The sequence below is a fragment of the Pongo pygmaeus genome, chromosome 11, assembly GCF_028885625.2.
Source record: "Pongo pygmaeus isolate AG05252 chromosome 11, NHGRI_mPonPyg2-v2.0_pri, whole genome shotgun sequence".
In the NCBI taxonomy this organism is placed as follows: domain Eukaryota; kingdom Metazoa; phylum Chordata; class Mammalia; order Primates; family Hominidae; genus Pongo; species Pongo pygmaeus.
In genome coordinates this window covers 133,581,572-133,604,427 of record NC_072384.2, presented here as the reverse complement: position 1 = coordinate 133,604,427, position 22,856 = coordinate 133,581,572, and the positions used below count along the sequence as shown (strand labels likewise).

The 22,856-nt window shown below is 48.8% G+C and overlaps 1 protein-coding gene across 1 annotated transcript in view; it reads left to right on the top strand.

Moving 5' to 3' along the window:
* Positions 1-841: 841 nt before the first annotated feature.
* The window catches only part of LOC134737719 (ephexin-1-like), a 42,858-nt gene continuing 20,843 nt past the window's right edge, over positions 842-22,856 (top strand). The window contains exon 1 of the mRNA XM_063648117.1: positions 842-947. The gene's annotated coding sequence lies outside the window, so the exon portion shown is untranslated. The remainder of the gene's footprint in view (positions 948-22,856) is intronic.

Here is a 22,856-nt window from a genome sequence, read left to right as displayed (position 1 = left end):
GTTTCCAGAACAGATAGCTAAAACAAATGCTGATTTGAGTTTTATATAAAGATGGATGTTGTAGCAATTAAACTTGGCAAATGATGGTAGTGGTTTCGATACTAGTTGGCTTGGATTTGAATCCTGGATCCCCAACTTACTAGCTGTGGGGCTTTGAGCAAGATGATCAATTTCTTGAGCCTCTGTTTCTGAATCTTTAAAGTGGGCATAATTCTCTGGTCATAGTAACAACACAAGGATTTCGTAGATTACGTAATATACTTAGCCCAGTGCCTATCATGTAGTAAGCACAGAATAAAAGGAAGCTATTAGAGGGAATAATAACAATAATAGTAATAATGGAGCAAGATGCCTTACAAAGCAGTGAGTGTTCCATGCCTGCAAGTGATTGAGTTAAGGCCAGATGGCCATGGCAGGAAGTGACTAGAACCCTGGAGGACCCCAAAGCCTTTCCCAAATCTCAGATTTGAGGGCTGTGCAGCTGGCCTGGCCAATGCTTGGGGTTGGTGGGCCAGGTGTGCCAGGGGCCCCTCTTGGTGTGACCATCAGCATTACCTTGCACTGGGCAGGCAGCGGGTATTCCAGCCATGCCCAGCCTTCCCCTCAGATAGCCCTTCCCTCCTGCACCACTTTTGTGTCAGGTGTGTGGCTGCCACCCTGACTCAGCCCGTGGGGCCCAGGAAGGTAAACACCCAGCCGGGAAGTGATCGTTATGGGCTCGTGGCCAGCTATGGGCCGAGGCAGGTCTAAAGGTCAGGAATGCTTCCCAGTGAGGCTTTTCCAGGAGAGGACAAAGTTTTTGGCTGTGGGCTCTCCGGGACAGAGTGGAGCGCCTGTGGATTTAGCCGGGGACACACCAGCCTGCTCGCAGGTGCCTGGACAGGACAGGGGACGAGAGAGGAACACTCTCTGAGGAAGCCCAGCTCCTATGAGCTCCTCGCTGGCAGGTGAGAGAATGGTTTTTGTATTTTTTAAAAAAATAAAATGAGATAAAACAAGAGAAGGAACAGAGGTTACTGCTGGGACAGGTAGGAGAGGAGATCACCACCCATCCATTCATTGAGGAGGAGCCCCCAAGAGAAACAGCAGCCCTGGAGGGATCCTGTCTGGTCTCGGCTTCAGCACTGCCCCTCCTGGCACTCGGTTTCACCATCTGGGAATCAGGGTAAGGACTCCTTCCAGACCCTCTTCCATTATGGCTGTGGGGTAAGTGAGATCAAAAACAGGAATGGCTGCATAATTGCAGGGCCCTGTGCAATATAAAAATGCAGGGCCCCTTGTTAAAATAGTAAGACTTTCAAAAGGACAACAACACAGCATTAAAGCAAGCCAGGGCACCTTCTAAGAACAGGGCCCTATGACTGCCCAGGCCCCACACCCGCGACGCCAGTCCTGATAATAAGCGTGTTTGTAAACGGAAGTACCCTGATTCCTGTGTGCCACAGCGCAAATCTCAGGGTCAGGAAGTGCACTTGGGAAACAGAAGTCATAGCCATGAAGTGACAGCCCACTGTGCTTTAGCTCCCCCAGCACTGCCTCCTCCTGCTCAGGAGCCCCTTTCAGAAAGACAGAAGCCCCTACCCCTCAGAACCTTCCCGATTTGTGCACCTGGCTGGCCTCAAGCCACAGCACGGTGTGACTGAAATGTGTGGGGACACAGTTTTCTTGGATGTGAAGGTGGTAGGTTCTTATTGTCTATCTTGATTTAAAATTTGGGACAGTCACACAGTCTCTGGCTGTGCAGAAGTGGGACTTGTGATTCCTGTGCTTGTGACAGCTCTGCTATGTTCCATTGATTATCAATGTATTTCTGCTTTTTGGGAAAATCCTTAATGCAATAAGGCCACTGGTGGGAATCTTCCGGCTTGGATGCTTGCCATGTGTCTTTGTCCTCCCTGCCCCTTCTCTCTCTCTTTCTCTCTCTCTCTCTCTCTTTTTCTATTTAGGCTTCCCCTTTGCCCATGTCTCAGGCTGCCCCTTGGCACTGCTTAGCTTTGAGGAAGTAGAAGCCAGGGTCCCTTTGGGGGTCAAGCTTTCTGGTTCATGAAGGGAGACCACAGACCACCTCCCTCCACCGCACTTTCCTCCCACATCCCTTTCTGGAGCCCAAATTGTCGTGGGAACCCCTCCCAGGGAGGGGCTCCCCACAGGAAAGCCAGGGGTTGATACGAATGACAGTGTGAGTAACATTCCACAGCTTTCTGCCCCAGTGGGGCTGGGGACACAGATGAGGCTAGAGATGGGGGAAGATAAATTGCTTTAAGAAGAGCTGATGCATGCCTGTAGTCTCAGCCACTCAGGAGGCAGAGGCAGGAGGGCTGCTTGAGCCCAGAAGTTATGCAGTGAGCTATGATCATGTCACTGCATTCCAACCTGGGCAACCAGGCAAGACTCTGTCTTTGTTCCTTTTTTTTTTTTTTCATTGCTTTAAGAACTTCCCTTGGCCTGTGGGAGACCCGAAGCTTGTACCAGTAACAAAATAGCCGAGATGTTGTGGGGCCACCCAGAGCCTCTCAAAGGAGACCAAATCTAACCACCCAAGCCTGCTGGCTCTACCAGGGTCACAGGAGCCGTTGTTTGTCCCAAGAAGCTGGTGAACCACCAGCACCAAGTCGGACATCCCATCTCCCAAGATGACGTCCCTTCCCCATCTGCATGGGCCCATTGCCTCCCGAGTAAGGAGTCAGCTCTGATGCTCTGAAGTCACCCCCCAGCACGACCCCAATGGCAAAAATTCTTTTATTCCTTCCTAGATGATTGCTGTGCACTGTGTATGTGTGAGGTTTTGAAGTGGGGCTGGGGACACAGATGGAACAATGGTGGCCCTCAGGCTAGTGGAGATGAAGCGATGCTATATCCCACACCCCCGAGGCCAGGCCAGAAGCCCCACTCCATGAAAAGAGCACAACAGCCCTCTCACCCCAACAACGGTGATAGGATCCTGAGGCTGAGAGGCACCATGGCCCAGCTGAGCAGGGGGTTCCATCTCTGAGCCTGGATGGGCTGCCTCTTTTCAGACACCCCTTCTCCCTACCCCTAAGCCCCCTCTGCCACCACGATGACATCTTCAGGAGGCTGCTGGGCCTCAGGAAAAATTCCTCCCCTTGGCCTGGGACCACCTCTCCCCACCTTGGGAGAGGTTGGACCAGGGGGTGGGATTCTGCCTCCAGACTGGAGGACCCACCCCAAGAGGCTGAGGTCTTCAGGCTTACTCCTCCTCCCTTTGCTTGGCAGCCATCCTGGAGGCCAGGGCCCTGGGAGACCACATGGGATCTGACCACTGAGGAGGGGCCATTTGCTGGAGCACCCTCTGTGGGCTGCTTTTGGGAAACTAGCTCAGGTGGTTGATTAAGGACCTGGGAGCCTGGGTGAGGCCATCTTGCAATCTTTCTGCCTCAACTCACTTTGCCTGTGGACAAGGAAAAAAAATCACGTGTTCAAATGAGGAGGATGGGCACCATCAAAGGGATGGATGATCAGCAAGGCCTGCGTGGAGGAGGTGGCCTCTGAGCTGGGCATCATTCAACAATCTTCCATCACTTATTAATTATTTTCCAGGAAGGGGAGAAGAACTGAGGGGTGTGGTTTGATGTATTATAAAGCAAGGCTCTCTACCTTGAAAATAAGATAGTAATTTTTTTCACACTCACTCGAATTGAATGCTGCAAGTTCTTTAAATAGCATACATTCACAGATAGCACATTCCAGGTGAAGGGACAGCAGAGTTTTAGCAAGAGGGAGGGAGCCCTACAGTTAAGGGTTGGCCCAGTGGAGGCAGAGACAGGGGAGGCATGAGGTCGTTTAAAAGATGCCGGCTGGGAGTGCTGGCTCACACCTGTAATCTCAGCACTTTGGGAGGCCGAGGCAGGTGGATTACCTGAGGTCAGTAGTTCAAGACCAGTCTGGTCAACATAGTGAAACCCCATCTCTACTAAAAGTACAAAAAATGCCATGGTGGTGGGCCCCTGTAATCCCAGCTACTCAGGAAGCTGAGGCAGGAGAATCGCTTGAACCCAGGAGGCAGAGGTTGCAGTGAGCCAAGATCACACCATTGCACTACAGTCTAGGCGACAAGAGCAAGACTCCAACTCAAAAAACGAGAGAGACAGGACAGGTGGATCAGAGGGAAGGTGGAGGGGATGGCCCAACCCAAGATGCCAGGACCCCAGAGGTCCACTGAGATGAGAGTGGGGGTCTGGATGGCCAGCGTGTCCCATGGGAAATTCATCCCTCGCTTCTGCACCCTGCACCTGCTGGCTGTGTCTTGGTTGCCTTCACTTTCGGCTGGAGCTTCATGCACCAGCACCGTGTTTCCCACAGCTAGAAGCTCTGACCTCCAATCATCCAGGAGTTTTATTTTTTATTTTTTTCCATAGAGATGGGGTCTCACCATCTTGCCCAGGCTCATCCCAAACTCTTACACTGCAGCAGTCCTCCCACCTTGGCCTCCCAAAGTGCTGGGATTAGAAGGGTGAGCCACTGCACCTGGCCCCAAGTTGCTGATGAGTTTTAAAATGGATATATGAACTAGGTGCAGTGGTGTGTCCTGTAGTCCCAGCTACTCTGGAGACTGAGGTGGGAGGATTGCAAATTCAGATCCAGCCTGGGCAAAATAGCAAGACTCCCATCTCTAAAAATAAATAAATAAATAAAAAGAAGCTTTTGGCAGCAACATGGGTAGAGGTGGAGGCCATTATGTCAAATAAGATAAACCAAGCATAGAAAGACAAATATCTTTTGTTCTCACTCATATGTGGGAGCTAAAACTGTGAAGTGGGTCTCACGATGACAAGCAGTAGACTGGTGGTTACTGGAGGCCAGGAAGTGGAGCAGGGATGCAGGGATGAAGGAGTGAAAAAGGATAAAGATACTTATTGTCACTGAACTGCACACTTAAAAATGATGAAGATGGGCCGGGTGTGGTGGCTCACACCTGTAACCCTAGCATTTTGGGAGGCCAAGGCGGGCAGATCACTTGAGGCCAAGAGTTCAAAACCAGCCTGGCCAACATGGTGAAACCCTGTCTCTACTGAATATACGAAAATTAACTGGGCATGGTAGCACCTGTAATCCCAGCTACTCGGGAGGCTGAGGCAGGAGAATTGCTTGAACAGGGGAGGTGGAGGTTGCAGTGAGCCGAGATCAAACCACTGCACTAAGCCTGGGCCACAGAGCAAGACTCCGTCTCAAAAAAGAAAAAAAAAAAAGATGCAGATGGTAAAGTTTTTTAAAAAAAGGAAAAAGAAATATCTATTGAAAAACTAAAAAGAAACAGAGGTGCCAATTCACTGTTATTTAATGAGTATGTTTCCTACCAGAGACAAATCCCTCAAAATATAGGCTCTGCAGAAGGGCGAGCAACTTGGACAGTGCCCTTCAAGGCATGAGAGAAGCTTGGGAACCACAGAGGCAGTGACAGGGGATATGGAAGGCAAGCTGGGCCTAAGGCCTTTGACCCCTAGGTCCCACCCCAAAGTGGCCAGGGTCAATCCCAAGGTGCTGACTTGGGGAGTGTTGCTCTATCTTATGTACAAGTTAGTGCGACCTGCTTGTATCAGTCTTTCAGGCTACATGACAGTGAACTCCATGAAGGCCAAATCCCTGGAAAGAACCTCATGCAGCCCATCAACAAGCAATTGCTGGGTGCAATTGCTCTCTGGGCCCAAAGTGAAAAGATGGCAAAACTGCCTGCTCCTCTCCCAAGCTCTCCACCATCATTTCAGGTCCCCGCAGCTGCCTCCATACCCTTTACCGCAATCCACATAAGCAGATCAAGAAAACTCAATTTCCTACTCTCAGCTGATACACTCAGTGTTGCTGAGCCAAAATAGATTCCCATTAAATCCCACCAATGGGGTGAAAAATTTCCAAGTATTTGAAGTTTTTAGAACCCTCGCATATGGGCTTTATTTTTCAGGTGCTCCCAAGTCATAAATCCACTCATGGGAGTCAGGACAAAGATCAAGACAGTTTTGCTCTCATCTGAGTGAGAAAAACATTCCTTGGTGGATTCTTAAGCGTTGGAGGAAAGCCTTCCTTTCTGCCAAGTTCCTTTTTAGGAAATTAGCTTTGGACTTTAAAATGATTTTAAAGTTGTTTCTGGATTGAAAAGGGCATCTGGTGCCTGGACAACTTTTCCTGGTGCCTGAGATATCAGAGCAGTCACTTGCAACTTTCTACAGTTTTCTGGCCTCTTTGGAGCCATTCCTAAATCAAGAGCAAAGTCATTCGCCATTGGCCACCTTGGGTTCCAAGTCAAGGGTAAGAAATGGAGCTCAGGGTCATAATGAAGTCGTTTGGATGCTCATTCTAAAATCAACAGGCTCATCTGGGCTGTGTTTGGGAAAACATTATTATAGCTAATTTGTGTATTCATTGGAGAAATATCATAGAAAATGCCAAAATCAAGTAGCATGCATAGACAGCCAGCATCTTCTCAGGTGAGCAGTGCTAGGGTCCTGCCAGGTTAAAAGCCCCTGGTGTGCATCCTCCTCCCTTTCTCAGCCTTCACTAGGAACCAGTTTGTGCTGCTCTTCTCTGTGAGTTGTCCCCACTGGAGACCCACGATCAGCCTGAGCAGGGCTCACACACAGAGCTACCTGGCGGGCCAAGGGGTTCTTCCTAGAAACCTAGGCTGGGCCATTATCTACCTTTGTTCCCCCTCCAAATTCTCTGTGATCTTTAAAGCTGTTTTCTTAAGAAACGCTATTTGCTTTAAAAGTTAGAATTGTATGTATTTATTTATTTATTTGAGACAAGGTCTTGCTCTGTTGCTCAGGCTGGAGTGCAGCGGTGGGATCATGGCTCATTGCACCCTTGGCCTCTCAGGCTCAAGCGATCCTCCCATCTCAGCCTCCCAAGTAGCTGAGACCACAGATGTGTGCCATCACGCCTGGCTAATTTTTGTATTTTTTGTAGAAACGGGGTTTCGCCATGTTGACCAGGCTGGTCTCGAACTCTTGGGCTCAAGCGATCAGCCCGCCTCAGGCCCCAAAGGGCTGGGATTGTATACAAGCATGAGCTACCATGCCTGGCCCAACATGTTTTAAATTAAAGGTAGTGAGAAACAGTTTAGAAATCATTCTCTTAAGCACTTTGCTGGAGCTGGGCTGCCTGGGTTTGAATCCTGCCTCCACCACCTGCTGGCTGTGTGACCTTGGATGAGTCGGTTAACCTCTCTGACCCACCATGCTCCATGTCCTCCTCTCTAAAAGTGAAAGAAATAGGACAAGTACAGTAAAGATCGTACAGGCTCGCCATGAGTGTTCAATGAGATGGTGCGTAGAAAGCTCTTGGCCCCTGCAAAATTGTAGTTATTATTTTCCTGATATGCCATGAGAAAGAAAACAGATCACTTTTTCCAACACAAAAGTTAACTTTCAGCAGCATTTATCAGTGAATTTATGAGTGCACATAGTTAGAGGATTGAGCTCTAAACAGGAACGTGTACATAAGAACCCTCAAATATAAAAAGAATCGGCTGTCTTGGAAGATTTCACCAAACCAGCTCCACATGCTCTGTGCTTGGCTAAGTTGGAGGTGCCCCCTTCTTTTGATGATGCCATTCAAGCTTACCTGTCATCAGTCCAGAAGCCTCTACAACCCCCAAATCTCCCTTGAGGCACCTGCACGTTAGACCCAATGATGACTTCCCTCCAGTGAATAACATTGCTTGAGAAGTGAAGGCATTTTCCCCAGCAAAACCCTGATGCTCCAATTTTTTCAAAAACTGGCTTGGTAAATGCTGGCGTGGAAAGAGTTTTGGGGAACTCAATAATGGTGAACCCCATAGAGCTAGAGCTCCATCAGTAAGAGTGTGTTAGCTTTCAATTGCTGCTGTCAGAAATTACCACAAACTGTGGCTTAAAACAACGCAGGCCAGGCGCAGTGGCTCACGCCTGTAATCCCAGATTTTGGGAGGCCAAGGTGGGCGGATCACTTGAGGTCAAGAGTTTGAGACCAGCTTGACCAACACTGCAAAACCCTATCTCTACAAAAAATACAAAACGTAGCCAGATGTGGTGGCGGGTGCCTGTAATTCCAGCTACTTGGGAGGCTGAGGCAGGAGAATTGCTTGAACCCAGGAGGCAGAGGTTGCGGTGGGCTGAGATCGTGCCACTGAACTCCAGCCTGGGTGGCAGAGCAAGACTCTGTCTCAAAAAACCAAAACAGAACAAAACAAAAAACAATGCAAATCTTACAATTCTAGAAGACAAGAAGCCCAACATGGCTTTCACTGGGCTAAACCTATGCTGCTGGCAGGACTGTTTCCTTCTGACGGCTCTGGGAGAGGATGTTTCCTGCCTTTTCCAGCCTCCAGAGGCTGCCCGAACTACTTTGCTTGTGGTCTCTTCCTCCATCCTCAAATCCAGCAGCATAGCATCTTCAAACCTCTCTCTGACTCTCCTGCCTTCCTCTAATAAGGAGCCTTGTGAATATACTGCATCCACCTGAGTAATCTGGGATAATCTCTCCATCTCAAGATGCTGAACTTTTTGCCACAGAAGGTGGTCTTGTAAGCACTTGGGCATCCACGCTGGAAGGAGTGGTCCTGTGGGTCAGGAGAGCCTCACCTTCCCAGGTGAGAATCTGGGCAGAAGTGTTCGGTAGGGTGGCTGCTTCCTGCTGGTGCTCAGGGCCTGTGTTTTGGGGGTGTAGAGACAGCCCCAAGGGCACTGCTCCCCCACTGCACTCTCCATGTGGGAACACATCTGCGGAGCAGCCTGCCAGCTCCAGCCCTCCTGATTGTAACCATGGGGCACTCAGAGCCCCGTAGCTGCTCGTACTGGGAACTTACCAGTCAATATCCCAGAAATGGCACATTGGGGGCATGCATGTGTTGGCGCTAATCCGTGCTAATGGTTGTGCGCAGAATCCGTCGAGGACAACGAGACTCAATCTAGGTTGGAAGGGAAAGTGTGCTGTGATAGATTAGCAATGTCTGTCATGACAAAGGAGTAGAGAAAGGTGGTCTGTGTCTGTCTGATCTGCTATCCACACTAGGAAGAAAGTCTTTTTTTTTTGGTATAAATTTAGGGGGTACAAGTGCAGTTTCGTTACATGGATATATTGCACAGTGGCAAAGTCTGGGCTTTTGGTGTAACCATCACCCAAATTTTGTACATTATATCCATTAAGCAATTTCTCACTCCTCACCCCCCTCCCAGCCTCCCACCCTTCGGAATCCTTAATGTCTGTCAGTCCATACTTGACGTCCATGTGTAGACATTATCTAACTCCCACTTATAAGGAAGAATGTGCAGTATTTGACTTTCTGTTTCTGAGTTATTTCACTTAAGATAATGGCTTCCAGTTCCACCCATGTTGCTGTAAAAGACGTGATTTCATTCTTTTTATGGCTGCATAGTATTTCATTGTGTCTATAGACCACATTTTCCATATCCAGTTATCCATGGATGGATTCCACATCTCTGTTATTGTGAACAGTGCTGTGATGAACAGGCAAGTGCAGGTGTCTTTTTGAAATAATGATTTCTTTTCCTTTGGGTAGATATCCAGTAGTGGGATTACTGGATTGAATGGTAGTTCTATTTTAGGTCCTTTGAGAAATCCTCATATTGTTTTCCATAGAGGTTGTGCTAATTTACATTCCCACCAGCCATGTATATGTGTCTGGGTAGGGAGGAAGTTTTTATGAGCAGTCAGGTCCTTGGGAACCCAGGGGACAAGCCGTGCCTTATTTGTGTGACTCTGAGCAGGTGCACTGGTGGAGGCTCTGCATCTTCATGTTTAAAATGAGAGACACTGATCAAGTCCTTCCCAGACCCCTGAGTGGATGACGGGGTCGCAAAGGGGAAGGAGTGCCACTTGCCACCTGTCACAAACTGCCTGCATCTGTGGGTCAGAGGTCCAAGTGCCCTGGCCCTGAGATGGTCCTTGTTTTGGTCACCCCTGCCGTGGTGAGCAGTCTTGGACAGCCTTCCACCTGGAGCAGGCCTGAACCTGCTTCCCCAATGGGTCCTGTTCTGCCTGGAGAGGACTCATCCACTTGTGTGGGGGAAGGGAGCAGGGAAAGGCTGGAAGAAAGTGACCAGGCTAGAGAGACCCCATGTGAAAGGGGCATGCAGTAGCCACCCTAGTCCTGGGAGCAGGTATGGGGGAGGCAGAGCCTCTGGGATGGGACTCAGAGTCATGGTCTGGGCTCTGGGGTTGGAGGCAGCTGTCAGTGGCACCCTAGGCACATTCATGGGTGAAAGCTGACAGCCCAGCACCCAGCACGCAGCTCACTCAAAGTCATTGAACCAGCGACTCCAGGATCGGGGGAAGGGGCCAGGAGAAAGCCTTTGCCTCAACCAAATGGCCACGCAGCCCTGAAGAAAGGCCCCCAGCAGGATGAGGAAGGGAAACTGAAGCGAAGCCCAGCCTGATCCTCAGCGATGGGGAGTGAGGGGAGAGGGAACAGGAGGAAGGGGAGGGAAGGTAGGGGCCAGTAAGGGCAGGTAGGGCATTTGGGCTGCTTCCTAAATGCCTTCAGGAGTGTTGTGAGCATGGGTGTGACATGATGCACTATGTGTTTTTCTACAAAGGACCAGGTTTGGGTGTTTTCTGGGGTTCCCAGCAGTAACCTCATCTTTCCGCCCTGATGGTCTTGACAAGCACTCCACACTAGATTCTAGACAGGAAGAAGACCCTGGAGGGGAGTGCAGATTCCGGGGGCTGAAGGGCAGCTCCTAGCCCAGATCAGCCTGGAGTCAAGGCCAAGAAGTGCTGCTGCTGTGACCAGGGGTTGGGCAAGGGCTGGAGGAGGCCGTGAGAGGGCAGCAGCTGTCCCAATGACATACTTAGGTGTGCAGGTGCAGGTGGAAAGCAGGGAGCATGGGAAGGGTCGTTGGGAAGCAGAGCAGAGGGAGGAGTCCCCAGAAGAAGGGAAGGGGTGGGAGAAGCCGGGCAGGCGCCTGCAGGGCTGCAGGGTCAGGGGCTGCTGGAGAGTTCCTCTCTCTAGCCTCCAGCTTTCTCAAGGACCTTGGGTACAAGGACAGAGGGGCAGGTGAGGTGGGAGGCTGGGGGACCTAGAGAAGTTATGACATGATCGTGACAGAGATGAAGGGGGTGCTTGCTGCAGAAATGAAACTGGCTTGTTGGCCTGTCTTGCAGAGTGACTGAATCACTGTGACATCTGTCTGCCCTCACCCAGGCAAGGAGGTCAGAAAACTCCAACATGCATTAAATGCTGGGTCTGTTGGTTAAAAAGGCAATTCAGGGGCCACACAACAAGGGCCAAGTTGGAGCAACAACCTAGGGCCAGGGGCACAACCACCAATATCGGGTACATGTGATTTGAACATCTGCAGTGTGTGCCAAGTTCTGGAACATCCGAGATCCCCATGGCTGGGACTCAAGGGGCCTCCTGGATGGCCTCAGCTTGGCACTTTTCTGTTGTATTGTGACCATCTGGCCTGCTGGGCTGGGCCTTTGCATCTTTGTTTCTCCAGGGCCTGGCCCCAGGCAGGTGGATTTTCAGTGAACATTTGCTAGAAGAGAAAGGAGCCGATGGATGAACAGACGTCTCCATGGACTTCAGTGGGGGTGGGAGGGCAGGGTGGTGTGTGTGTGGAGTGGCTTCTCAGGCCAGCCCAGGAACAAATGGGACTGAGTCCTCCAGCAAAGAGCCTTAGAGGATATTAGCAAGGAGGGGGAAGGGGAAGGTGCAGGCAGGGCTGCTCCAGGCGGACACCCAAGGGTCCATCTAAGTTGCAAACCATTGCCAGAACCTAGTCAGGAGACGTTTGAAGAGAAAAGCCAAGAGAGGGAGAAGGAGAATTCAGGAAGGATCAGAAACAGGCTACGATCAACATCAGGGGGAAAGAGCACCCCGTGCTGCTGTGGGTCTGGGAGCAGAGGCCAGTGGCCTGGAGGCTGGGCAGCCCCACCTGGGGCACCCACCAGGTAGTCCCAGAGGCCTTCCTCGGGGTGGGGAAGCCCCAAACACTCGCCAGAGCTGTCTCATATGCACCAGGAATGCTCTGCCACCTCCCGGGAGGGTTTGGGTTATTCATGATTAACACACATGGATTCCTGGGCATGGGCAATCACATGTCAGCTAAACAGGACTACAGGAAGCTTAGGGGGCCGAGACCCTCTTGGGATTTGGTGAAAGTCGTGCACCCTCCCCCTGGACCTGAACAAACACACACTCTGCACCCCCTTTCCGGAGATGTGCAGACTCACTGAGGTCAGTGTAAGAAGGGTCCAGGCTCCTCAGAGGCCCCCAGGGGGCTTGTCACAATGACGCCTGGGCCCCACCCTCCAGGCCTCCAGGTACAACCCAAGAATCTGTATTTCTTTAAAGTTCACAAATGCTGTTGCTGCCACTCACAGTGGACCAGGCTGGCATGAAGAGAGGAGGGAAGCCTTAGCTCAGAACAGAAACATGCTCTGGTGTCTGGCTCACCGAGGTCATTTCAATCTAGTGTTTCCCGAACAATCAATTGCTTTCCACATCCACGATATTTTGTGTGTGTGTGTGACAGGGTCTCTCTCTGTTGCCCAAGCTGGAGTGCAGTGGTGTGATCATAACTCACTGCAACCTCCTGGGCTCCAGGAATTCTCCTGCCTCAGCCTTCCAAGTAGCTGGGACTACAAGCGTGCACCACCACCCCTGGCTAATTTTTTATTTTTTGTAGAGACAGTGTCTTGCTATGTTGCCCAGGCTGGTCTCAAACTCCAGGCCTGAAGTCACCCTCCTGCCTCGGCCTCCCAAAGTGCTGGGATTACAGGCATTAGCCACAACGTCTGGCCACATTTACAATTTTTAATATGTCCATGTACTGCCTGTCTTGTTAATATTTTCTACAGATTGCCTTTAAATTAAATTTCTTACTTCATTTATTTTCATCCTAAGCTTTAATATCTGTGAAATCACAGGTTTGATGTGCTAATTGGGTTTTTTTCTAGAATACATAAAATATTAAACTACTGATTTTTTGAACGTTTGACTCATGTCCCTCCTAAAATTACCTCACAGTCACCGGTTCAACTCCCATGCAGCTGGAAGGACAGGAGAATCTAGGGTTTACCCAAACTCTGCAACTACTTTAGATGAGAGACGGATGGAAAAAACCACAGCCCCCAATGTCCCTGCCATTACTGCTTGCTTTCATTTTTTTATTTTATTATTATTATTTTTTAAGACAGAGTCTCTCTCTGTTGCCCAGGCTGGAGTGCAATGGTTCAGTGCGACCTCCGCCTCCCGGGTTCAAACAACTGTCCTGCCTCAGTCTCCCAAGTAGCTGGAATTACAGATGCACGCCGCCACACCTGGCTAATTTTTGTATTTTTAGTAGAGACAGGGTTTCACCATGTTGGCCAGGCTGGTCTCAACTCCTGACCTCAGGTGATCCACCTGCCTCGGCCTCCCAAAGTAGCTGGGATTACAGGCGCATGCCACCACACCTGGCTAACTTTTGTATTTTTAATAGAGTTGGGGTTTCGCCACGTTGGCCAGGCTACTGCTCATTTTTAAAAACACATCTGCCTCTTGAATAACTCACTCACCCAAGCCAGCTTAGAAATCCTGGCCTTTCTGCCCCATGGCCCACACGACCTCGTCACCTTCTGCCTCCCTCTCGCCTTCCGTTCTCGCTGGCTATTCCCGCTCCTCTCTGCCCCCTGCCAAGGCCCCAGCACCCTCTACATGCCTGAATCCCTCCAGCCCACTCCTGGGCTCACCTTACATCCTCAGGAAACCTTCCTCAGGTCTGAGTCACCTCCCCCTACCTATGGGCCTGTGGGGAGACTCACAGGCTCACATGAGGATGTGCAAAGGTGCTTTTGATGCTTCTAGCACTGCACACCTGAGAGAAGTTTGCAGAAGGGAGAGGCCAAAGAGCTTATGTTGGGGGTGATGAGAGATGTTAGGAGTTGCCTCCTGCCTGCTCTGCTGGGCCTGAGCGAGAGGTCTGTCTCACGCCTGGGACCTGCCATGGTTGCACTCAATGCCACTCCAATCCTCATCTCCGGAAGGGGGAATCTGGTTGCTTCAGCCCAGCCTCTGGGTTGATTCCTCCTGGGCCAAAGCTCCACCCTGCTGTGGTCAGCTGTGGCCAGCGGGATGGGGGAAAGTGGCACTCAGGGTGCCCCCTCCAGGGCTGAGGACAAGGCAGCTCCCAAGGAAGGGGCTCGGGAACAGGAAGGTAGGATGGCTGCCTCTGGTACAACACTGGTTCACGGCGCCGTTTCGAGAAATCAGGTTAAACTGAGACTTTCCCAACCAGAAATCCAAGTGTTCCCTTCATTCCTTCTCCAGTTGTTGTGGGCTAAATGTTTGTCTCCCCCTAGAATTCAGCCGTTGATGCCCTAACCCCCTGTGTGATGGTATTGGAGATGGGGCCTCTGGGAGGCATTTAGGTTTAAACCAGGTCATGAGGGTGGGGCCCCATGATGGAATCAGTAGCCTCATAAACAGAGGAAGAGGCTGGGCACAGTGGCTCACACCTGCAATCCCAGCACTTTGGGAGGCCAAAGCAGGAGGAAGGAGGGTGGCTTGAGCCCAGGAGTTCAAGATCAGCCTGGCAACATGGCAAAACCCCGTCTCTACAAAAAATACAAAAAATTAGCCAAGCATGGCAGTGTATGCCTGTAGTCCCAGCTACTCAGGAGACCAAGGCGGGAAGATCACTTGAGTCTGGGTGGTGGAGGTTGCAGTGAGCTATGATGGCACCACTGCCCTCCAGCCTGGGTGAAGTGCCCAGTGAGGACACAGAGAGAAGGCAGCCTCTGCAAGCCAGGATGGGGCCCTCACCAGAGCCTGGCCATGCTGGCTACCTGGTCTTGGACTTACAGTTCCAAAACTGTTGGAAAATACGTTTCTGTTCTTTACACCACCTAGTCTACAGTATTTTGTTATGGCAGGGTTAGCAGACTAAGACACCAATATTAGTCTTGTCATTTTTAGCCAACCTTTTTATAAATCTCCCTGACTATGGGTTAATAAACGAGTTCACAGAAACCCTGACATGCAAATGACCCAATTACTAGAATTCAACAAAGACCCAGTGTGTCATGCAGGCCCCTGCACATAAACATCCCCACTGGGCTTTGGAAATGATGTTCACAACCTTTACGTAGCGTCTGCCTTGCGCTGGGCCTGGGAGCCCAGCAGCCCTGGCCCTCCTCCCTCTGGCTGGGGTGGCAGACCTTGCCCACAGGCGGGAGCTTGCCAAGGGTGGAGGCTCGCTGAGCCGCTCACCCTAGAAGGCCCAGTCCTTGTCCCCAGCTCTCTCCCTCTGGCTCATGCCCCGTCTGATGGCAGGGAAATGTGAGAGACACAGTCACACATGGCAGCAGCTGCTGGACTTCACTTGAATAAAATAGGCGCCCCTCTCCTCTCCCACCAGGCTGAGAGTGGCTGCTGTCACCAGCATGCCCAGAGGGGGCAGGACTCAGCAGTTCCACCCACCAGTCCCTGACACAATGCAGCATAGATGTCATTTACTGGGTCAGAGACCAGGAGAGGGCTCTGACGGACACTCGATTTTTTTTTTTAACTCTATATCCAATTTTTATATTGAGTATTATATACATTTTACAACCGTTGATTCTTTATACACCAAAAAGTAAAAACTATTTTAAAAAGCGGATCATGCACTTAGTTGCAAATAATAAAAAGAGCAGCCTGGGAGGATTGCCATGGTGAGTGTCTGCCATGCCCAGCATCATAATCTCATTTAATCCCTGCTCAGATTTAATCGCTGCTCAGATGCAGGAAGCTTCCAGAAGCGAAAGAGGCCAGAGGAGAGGCAAGTTCGGGTTTGGAAAGATGGCGGATGTTAGAAAATTCCCTTCTGCCTGTTATTCAGGGGTCCCAAACCAGGAGACCATGTCTGTCTCATGACCAGAGACCTAGCACAGTGCGGCATGCAGTCATGCTCATTGTATGAGCGGGCAGAACCCACCCACTGAGGACCCCATATTGAACCTCCTACCGTGAACTAGGAATGCGGCATCACCCTACAGATAGGACCAGAGGCTCCTGGCGTGTGTCGAGTGCCCAGGGAGACCTGGCCCCGAGTCCTGCTAGGACATGCTGGGAGGGAGCACCTTCCTAGGGGTGTTAGGGATCAGAAGAAGAGAGAAGACCAGCCCAGCACCTACAGGGCTGCACAAGAAGCAGGAGACACCCACCCATCCACCACCACAGCCACTGTGGGAAAGACACCTACTGCTGCTTTGAGCCCCTGCCCCCAAACTGCCCAGGGCCCCCTATGTAGAAGGCTTCACCCAGCACGGAGGGAGAGCTTTACTGAGCGGACTGCAGTCCCCCAGCTGGCATGAGCCGGCTGGTGAGTCCCAGGGCTTAGTTCCCCAGAGAGAGCCAGGCCTGCCTTTTCCTGGCCTCTGGCTCTGTCCCTGGCTGGGCTGTCCCTGGTCTTCGCTCTTTGACTGGGGCAGCCGTGCTTCCTAAGCACATGCGCCACACTCCACCTCGCAGGCAGTCTCTCCACCTCCCCTGTGCTGATGACAGCCATACCTTTCTTCTGGGACCTGGAAGAGCCTGGTTTAAATCCCACCTCAGCCACTTACCAGCTGTGTGATCCTGGACAAGTTACTGAGTGTCTCTGAGCCTCAGATTCAATAGTGCCACCCTACTCCCACTCCACTTCCTGGGGTTGTTGTGAAGATCAAATGAGCTCAATGGAAAGGGCCTATCTCAGCGCTGAAACACCCACTGCAGCTTTCCTCTGGGAAGAGGGGGAAGAGCATCTGCTGCTCAGGGCAGTTCCTCTCCAGGAGGGTTTGTCTCCACCACCACCTTCTGGCCTGGGTCCCTGCTGCTCTTCTCGGCCCTGTGACCTCCTCCTCAGAAACCATGGGGTAGGGAAGGGGCTGCAGGTGGCAGAAGCCACCCCCTGTCCTATCGGGGCACTTCTCCCAAACGTGGCTGAGGACTTGTAGTGAAGCTTGCCAGGATCACTCGCAGCCACCTGTGGGTGGACCTGCTGGTAGCGCTCAGTGACGCCAGGCAGAGGCGTGGGCTATCCGACATACAGAGCACAGGGAAGGCACAGCCATCTAAACACAGCCATCAGCTAACACCCCCAAGCAGAAGAGATTCCAACAGAGGAAAAGGACAGAGGGTGGGCCCTGCGAGAGCAGAGGGCACGAGACAGCAGCAGGGTGGCAGGAAGCAGTGGGGAGGCCAGGTCGCCAGAGCCTTGGCTGAGGCCCTAGGGGACGACAGACATCAGAGAGAAGAGGGAGAATGTGGGACCCTTCGCCAGAGCCCTTTCTGAGGGAGAATAGGTAGTCGATTGGTGCCGTGAGCAGAAATCTACAGTGGATATTTCCGTGTTCTAGAAATCTCCACTGTAGGCCCAAGGAGGGTGCATATTCCCAAAGGTGCCCGGGGGTTCTGGCTTGGATGCCAGCTTCACTTCACTTTGACAGTTTCACTGCAGAGGCCTGTGCCACCTCAGGACCCTGCCCTGGTCTCCACACCACCCTGTCCCTCCAACCCCTGTGAGGTGTGCTGCCCCTTAGCGATTCCTGAAAGCAACAACGACAAGGGCAGGCTCCTTTTCCAGAGAAAGTAGAATTCTCACAGTGTGTACCCCAGTCTCAGCCCCAGCAGCCGACTCTGAGAATGTGATAGAAAAGCAGATTCCCAGGGCCCAGGTCGGACCTCCTGAATCAGAAGCTCTGGGCCCAGCAATCTGTGCGTGAACCCTCCTGGTGATCCCTAGGCCAGTGCCGGAGTGAGAACCACTGCCACACGGCACTGAGAGCAAACCACCTACAAGGACGCAGTGCTCAACTATGCGGGTGCACTGAGGAAGGACGCCAGGCACAAGAGAGAACGTTCAGAATGATTCTAGTTCCATAAACTGTTAGAAGTCAGAGGTCACCCTTGGGGGCAGGGAGCAGTGACTTCAAGTGGGCGTTAGGACGCTTTCTGAAGTGGCAATAAAGTTCTCCTTCTGCATCTGGGTTCAGTCTGTAAACATCCAGCAATCTGTACACTTAATATGGGCTCTTTATGTATCCTGCTAAAATTTTTTAAAATCTTTTAACCCTTTCTTTAAAAAGAAAGGGTAAACGATGCCAGGCGCGGTGGCTCACACCTGTAATCCCAGCACTTGGGAGGCTGAGGCAGACAGATCACCTGAGGTTAGGAGTTCGGGCCCAGCCTGGCCAATATGGTGAAACCCCGCCTCTACTAAAAATACAAAAATTAGCCAGGCATGGTGGTGTGCTTGGTTGTCTTTGTGTGTGAAACCATCAAGTTATACTTTGTAGGTTATATGCAAATACTGCACTATTTTACAAAGGGACTTGGACATTCATGGATTTCAGTATCTATGGGGGTCCTGGAACCAATCCCCCCATGGATACCGAGGGAAGACTATATTTAACAAGCTCTTAAACATGTGAGAATCCCTGCGTGCAGCAGCCTCTCTCACAAGAGCCCTTGGTAGAAATTCCTGCAGCCTTAGCACTAACACATTTTCCCAGCAATTGGTCAGTTGCTGTTGTTGTTGTTGTTGTTGTTGTTTTGAGACAAAGTCTCACTCTGTCACCCAGGCTGGAGTGCAGTGGCACAATCTCAGCTCATTGCAACCTGTGCCTCCTGGGTTCAATCGATTCTTGTGCCTCAGCCTCCCGAGTAGCTGGAATTACAGATGTGTGCTACCACACCCGGCTAATTTTTGTCTTTTTAGTAAAGACGGGGTTTTGCCATGTAGGCCAGGCTGGAATCGGTCAGTTTTTATACCTGACTGGAGTAGAATGAGCCACTGACACATTTCTCCTTTTCATGTTGACTGCCAGGAAGCTTAGGGAAGTTTGAGCCCATCCACACTAGAGTCTTTGTAATATGAATTTCTTAACCTTATCCCCCATTCAGTTTTATGCTTGCACCCTTTTATTCTTTCTTTTGTCCTCTTTTGGATTTATGCTGTGTTGGATAAGAGATATATACACATATCCATATATGTATTATAGTGTATGTATTATATGTGTATATACATACAATATATTATACATATACATATGCACAATATGTATATGCATTATACGTATACATATATGTATACGTATTATACATATATATTTATACTATATACATATATACAGTATATATATATGTATTATACTTATACGTATATGTATATGTACATGTAATACATATATATGTTTTATATGTGTGTATATATCCATATATGTATATGTGTATGTATTATATTTGTGGATGCAATGGTATCTTCTATGTTAATTTGTATAATAATGCATAAATAAAACAGCTCCCACATACTGAGTGCCAGCAGTGTGCAACCTCACATCAGTCCCAGGAGTCGGATAACATTTGTCCTCCCTGCAAGACATTGGAGCAACAGGAGGCCTCAAGGGGAACCCACATGCCCAGTGCATTCAGCCAGCGAAGGGCCGAACGAGGATGACAAGCCATACCTGGCTGGCTCCACTCCCCGCTCCCAACACCCACAGTTTCCCCGGTGTCATATGGCAAGCTGTGGGAACCACCAAATTCTTTCTCAAAATATTCTGTGATTTGAAGAAAATATTTAATGCTTTAATTCCTTTGGAGTTTACTTAGGAAATTTATTATGAAGGCTTAAGTTGACATTTTTCCCCAACTGTTAACCAGTATTCAAAACTTCTATTGATATCCCTCTATTTTTTTAGTATCTTTTTTTTTTTTTTTTTGAGACAAAGTCTTGTTCCGTTACCCAGGCTGGAGTGCGGTGGTGCAAACTTGGCTCACTGCAACCTCCGCCTCCCGGGTTCAAGCCATTCTCCTGTCTCAGCCTCCTGAATAGCTGAGATTACAGGCAGCCACTACCACGCCCAGCTACTTTTTGTATTTTTAGTAGAGACGGGGTTTCACCACGTTGGCCAGTCTGGTCTTGAACTCCTGACCTCAAGTGATCCACCCAATTCGGCCTCCCAAAGAGCTGGGATTATAGGCATGAGCCACCGGACCCAAACTAATATCAATTTTATTGGGATAAATTTACGTTTCATACAATTTACCCATTTATGTGTACAACTCAATGTTTCTAGTATTTTTACAAAACTGTGCCATTTTAGAACATTTTCTCACCTTCCCAAAAGAAATCCTATCCCCATTTGCAGTCACTCACTCTGCTTCTCCCACAACCCACCCAGTCCTGGGCAACCACTCATCTGCTTTCAGTCTCTGTGGAGTTTCCCGTTCTGGATGTTTCATATAAATGCAATCATACAACATGTGGTCCTCCCTGACTGGCTTCTTTCACTTAGCAAAATGTCTTCAAGCCTCCTTCATGCTGTAGCGTGTATGAACAATTTCTTCTATAGCTTAATAATCTTTCACTGTTAACAGATCACCTTTTACTTACCCATTCATCGGCTGACAGACATTTGTGGTGTTTTCGCTTTCTGCCAGTTGTGACTCATGCTGCTATAAACACGTGTGTACATCTTTGTGTGTGGATGTATGTTTTCATGTCTCTTGGGAACAGGCTTAGGAAGAGAATTGCTGAGTCATATGATAATTCTATGTTTAATCTTTTGAGAAACTATCAGACTATTTTCCAAAGTGCCCCAGTCATTTTACATTCCCATCTGCAGTGCATGAGGATTCCAATTTCCCCACATCCTCACCAGCACTTATTATTGTCCATCTTTCTTTTAACAGCCACCCTAGAGGGTACTAAGTGGTATCTCATTGTGGCTTTTATTTGCATTTCTGATGGCTAATGATGTTGAGCATCTTTTCTTGTATTTATTGGCCATTTGTGTATCTTTTGGAGACATGTCAATTCATATATATGGGCAAAGGGTCTGAAAATATACATATATAAGTGTGTATATATATAGGCAAATATATATATATATTTTGTGTGTGTGTGTTTATATATATATATAAACACACACACGTATATGGGTAAATATATACTTGAGGCAGGGTCTCGCTCTATCACCCAGGCTGGAGTGCAATAGCATGATCTGGGCTCACTGCAACCTCTGCCTCCTGGGTTGAAGCCATCCTCCCCCCTCAGCCTCCTGAATAGCTGCAACTACAGGTGTGTGCCACCACATCCAGCTAATTTTTGTATTTTTTGTAGAGAGGGGGTTTTGCCATGTTGCCCAGGCTAGTCTCAAAGCCCTGGGCTCAAGTGATCTTCCTGCCTCAGCCTCCCAAAGTGCTGGGATTACAGATGTGAGCCACTGTTCCCAGCCCCATATTTTAATTGGGTGATTTTTTATTGTTGAGTTGTATGAGTTCTTTATATACTCTAGGTACAAGATTCTTATCAAGTATATGATTTGCAACTATTTTCTCCTATTCTGTGAGAATTTTCTTTTCTTCTTCTTCTTCTTTTTTTTAATTTTGTTTTGTTTCAGACAGTCTTACTCATCCAGGCTGGAGTGCAGTGGCACAATCTCAGGTCACTGCAACCTCTGTCTCCCAGGCTTGAGTGATCCTCCCACTTCAGCCTCCCAAGTAGCTGGTATTACAGGCATGCACCACCACGCTTAGCTAATTTTTGTATTTGCAGTGGAGACAGGGTTTCACCATGTCGACCAGGCTAGTCTTGAACTCCTGACTTCAAGTGATACGTCCACCTTGGCCTCCCAAAGTGCTAAGATTACAGCCATGAGCCACCATGCCCAGCCAAGAATTTTCTTGATGGTGCACTTGGAAGCACAAAAGTTTTAAATTTTGATGATGTCCAATTTATTTTCTTTTGTTGCTTGTGCAGTTGGTGTCATATGTAGGAGACCATTACCTATGCCAATGTCAAGAAGATTTAGTTTTCTTCTAAGAGTTTTATGGTTTTATCCCTTACGACTAGGTTTGTTATTTATTTTGAGTTACTCTTTGTATATGATGTGAGGTAGGAATCCAAATTCATTCTTTGGCCTGTGTCTACCCAGTTGTCCCAGCACTATTTGTTGAAGACAACTATCCTTTTCTCATTGAATGGTCTTAGCACCTGTCAAAACTCATTTGACCATGGATGTATGAGTTTATTTATGGATAGCTAATTCTATTCTCTTGACATATATGCCTGTCCTGTGCCAGTACCACACTGTCTTGATTACTGCTGCTTCGTAGTAGGTTTTTAAATCAGGAAGTGTGAGTCCAACTCTGTTCTTTGATTGTTTTGGCGTGAGTCTCTTGAATTCCCAGATGAATTTTATGATCAGCTTATCAAGTTCTGCAAAGAAGCCACCTGGGATTTTAATCAAGTCGTGTTGAATATGGAGATCAATTTGGGGAGTATTGCCATCTTAACAATATTAATTCTTCTGATCCATGAAAATAGGATATCTTTCTACTTATTTAGGTATTCTTTAATTTTTTTCAATAATATTTTGTAGTTTCAGCATCTAAATGTTGCCCTTCTTTTGTTAAATGTATTCCTAAGTACTTTATTCTTTTTGATGATATTATGTATGGGTTTTTTTAAATTTTAATTTATGGTTTATTCCTTCCTGCTATACAAAAATACAATTAATTTGTGTATATTGATCTTGTATTCTGAAACTTTGCTGAACTTGTTTATTAGTTCCAATAGTTTTCTGGGGGTTTTTGTTTGTTTTTTACTGGATTCCTTAGAATTTTCTATATACAAGATTATGTTATCTGCAAATAGAGATAATTTTATGTCGTCCTTTCCAATCTGAATGAATTTTTTCCTCGGCTAAGGGTCTTATAACCTCCATTATAATTTTGAATAGTAGTGGTGAGAGTGGGCATTCTTAACTTCTTCCTGATCTTAAGAGAAAATATGCAGTCTTTCACAATTGAATATGGTGTTTGCTGTGTAGTTTTCATAGACGACCTTCAGCAGGTTTGAGAAAATTTTCTTCTATACCTGGTTTGTTGAATG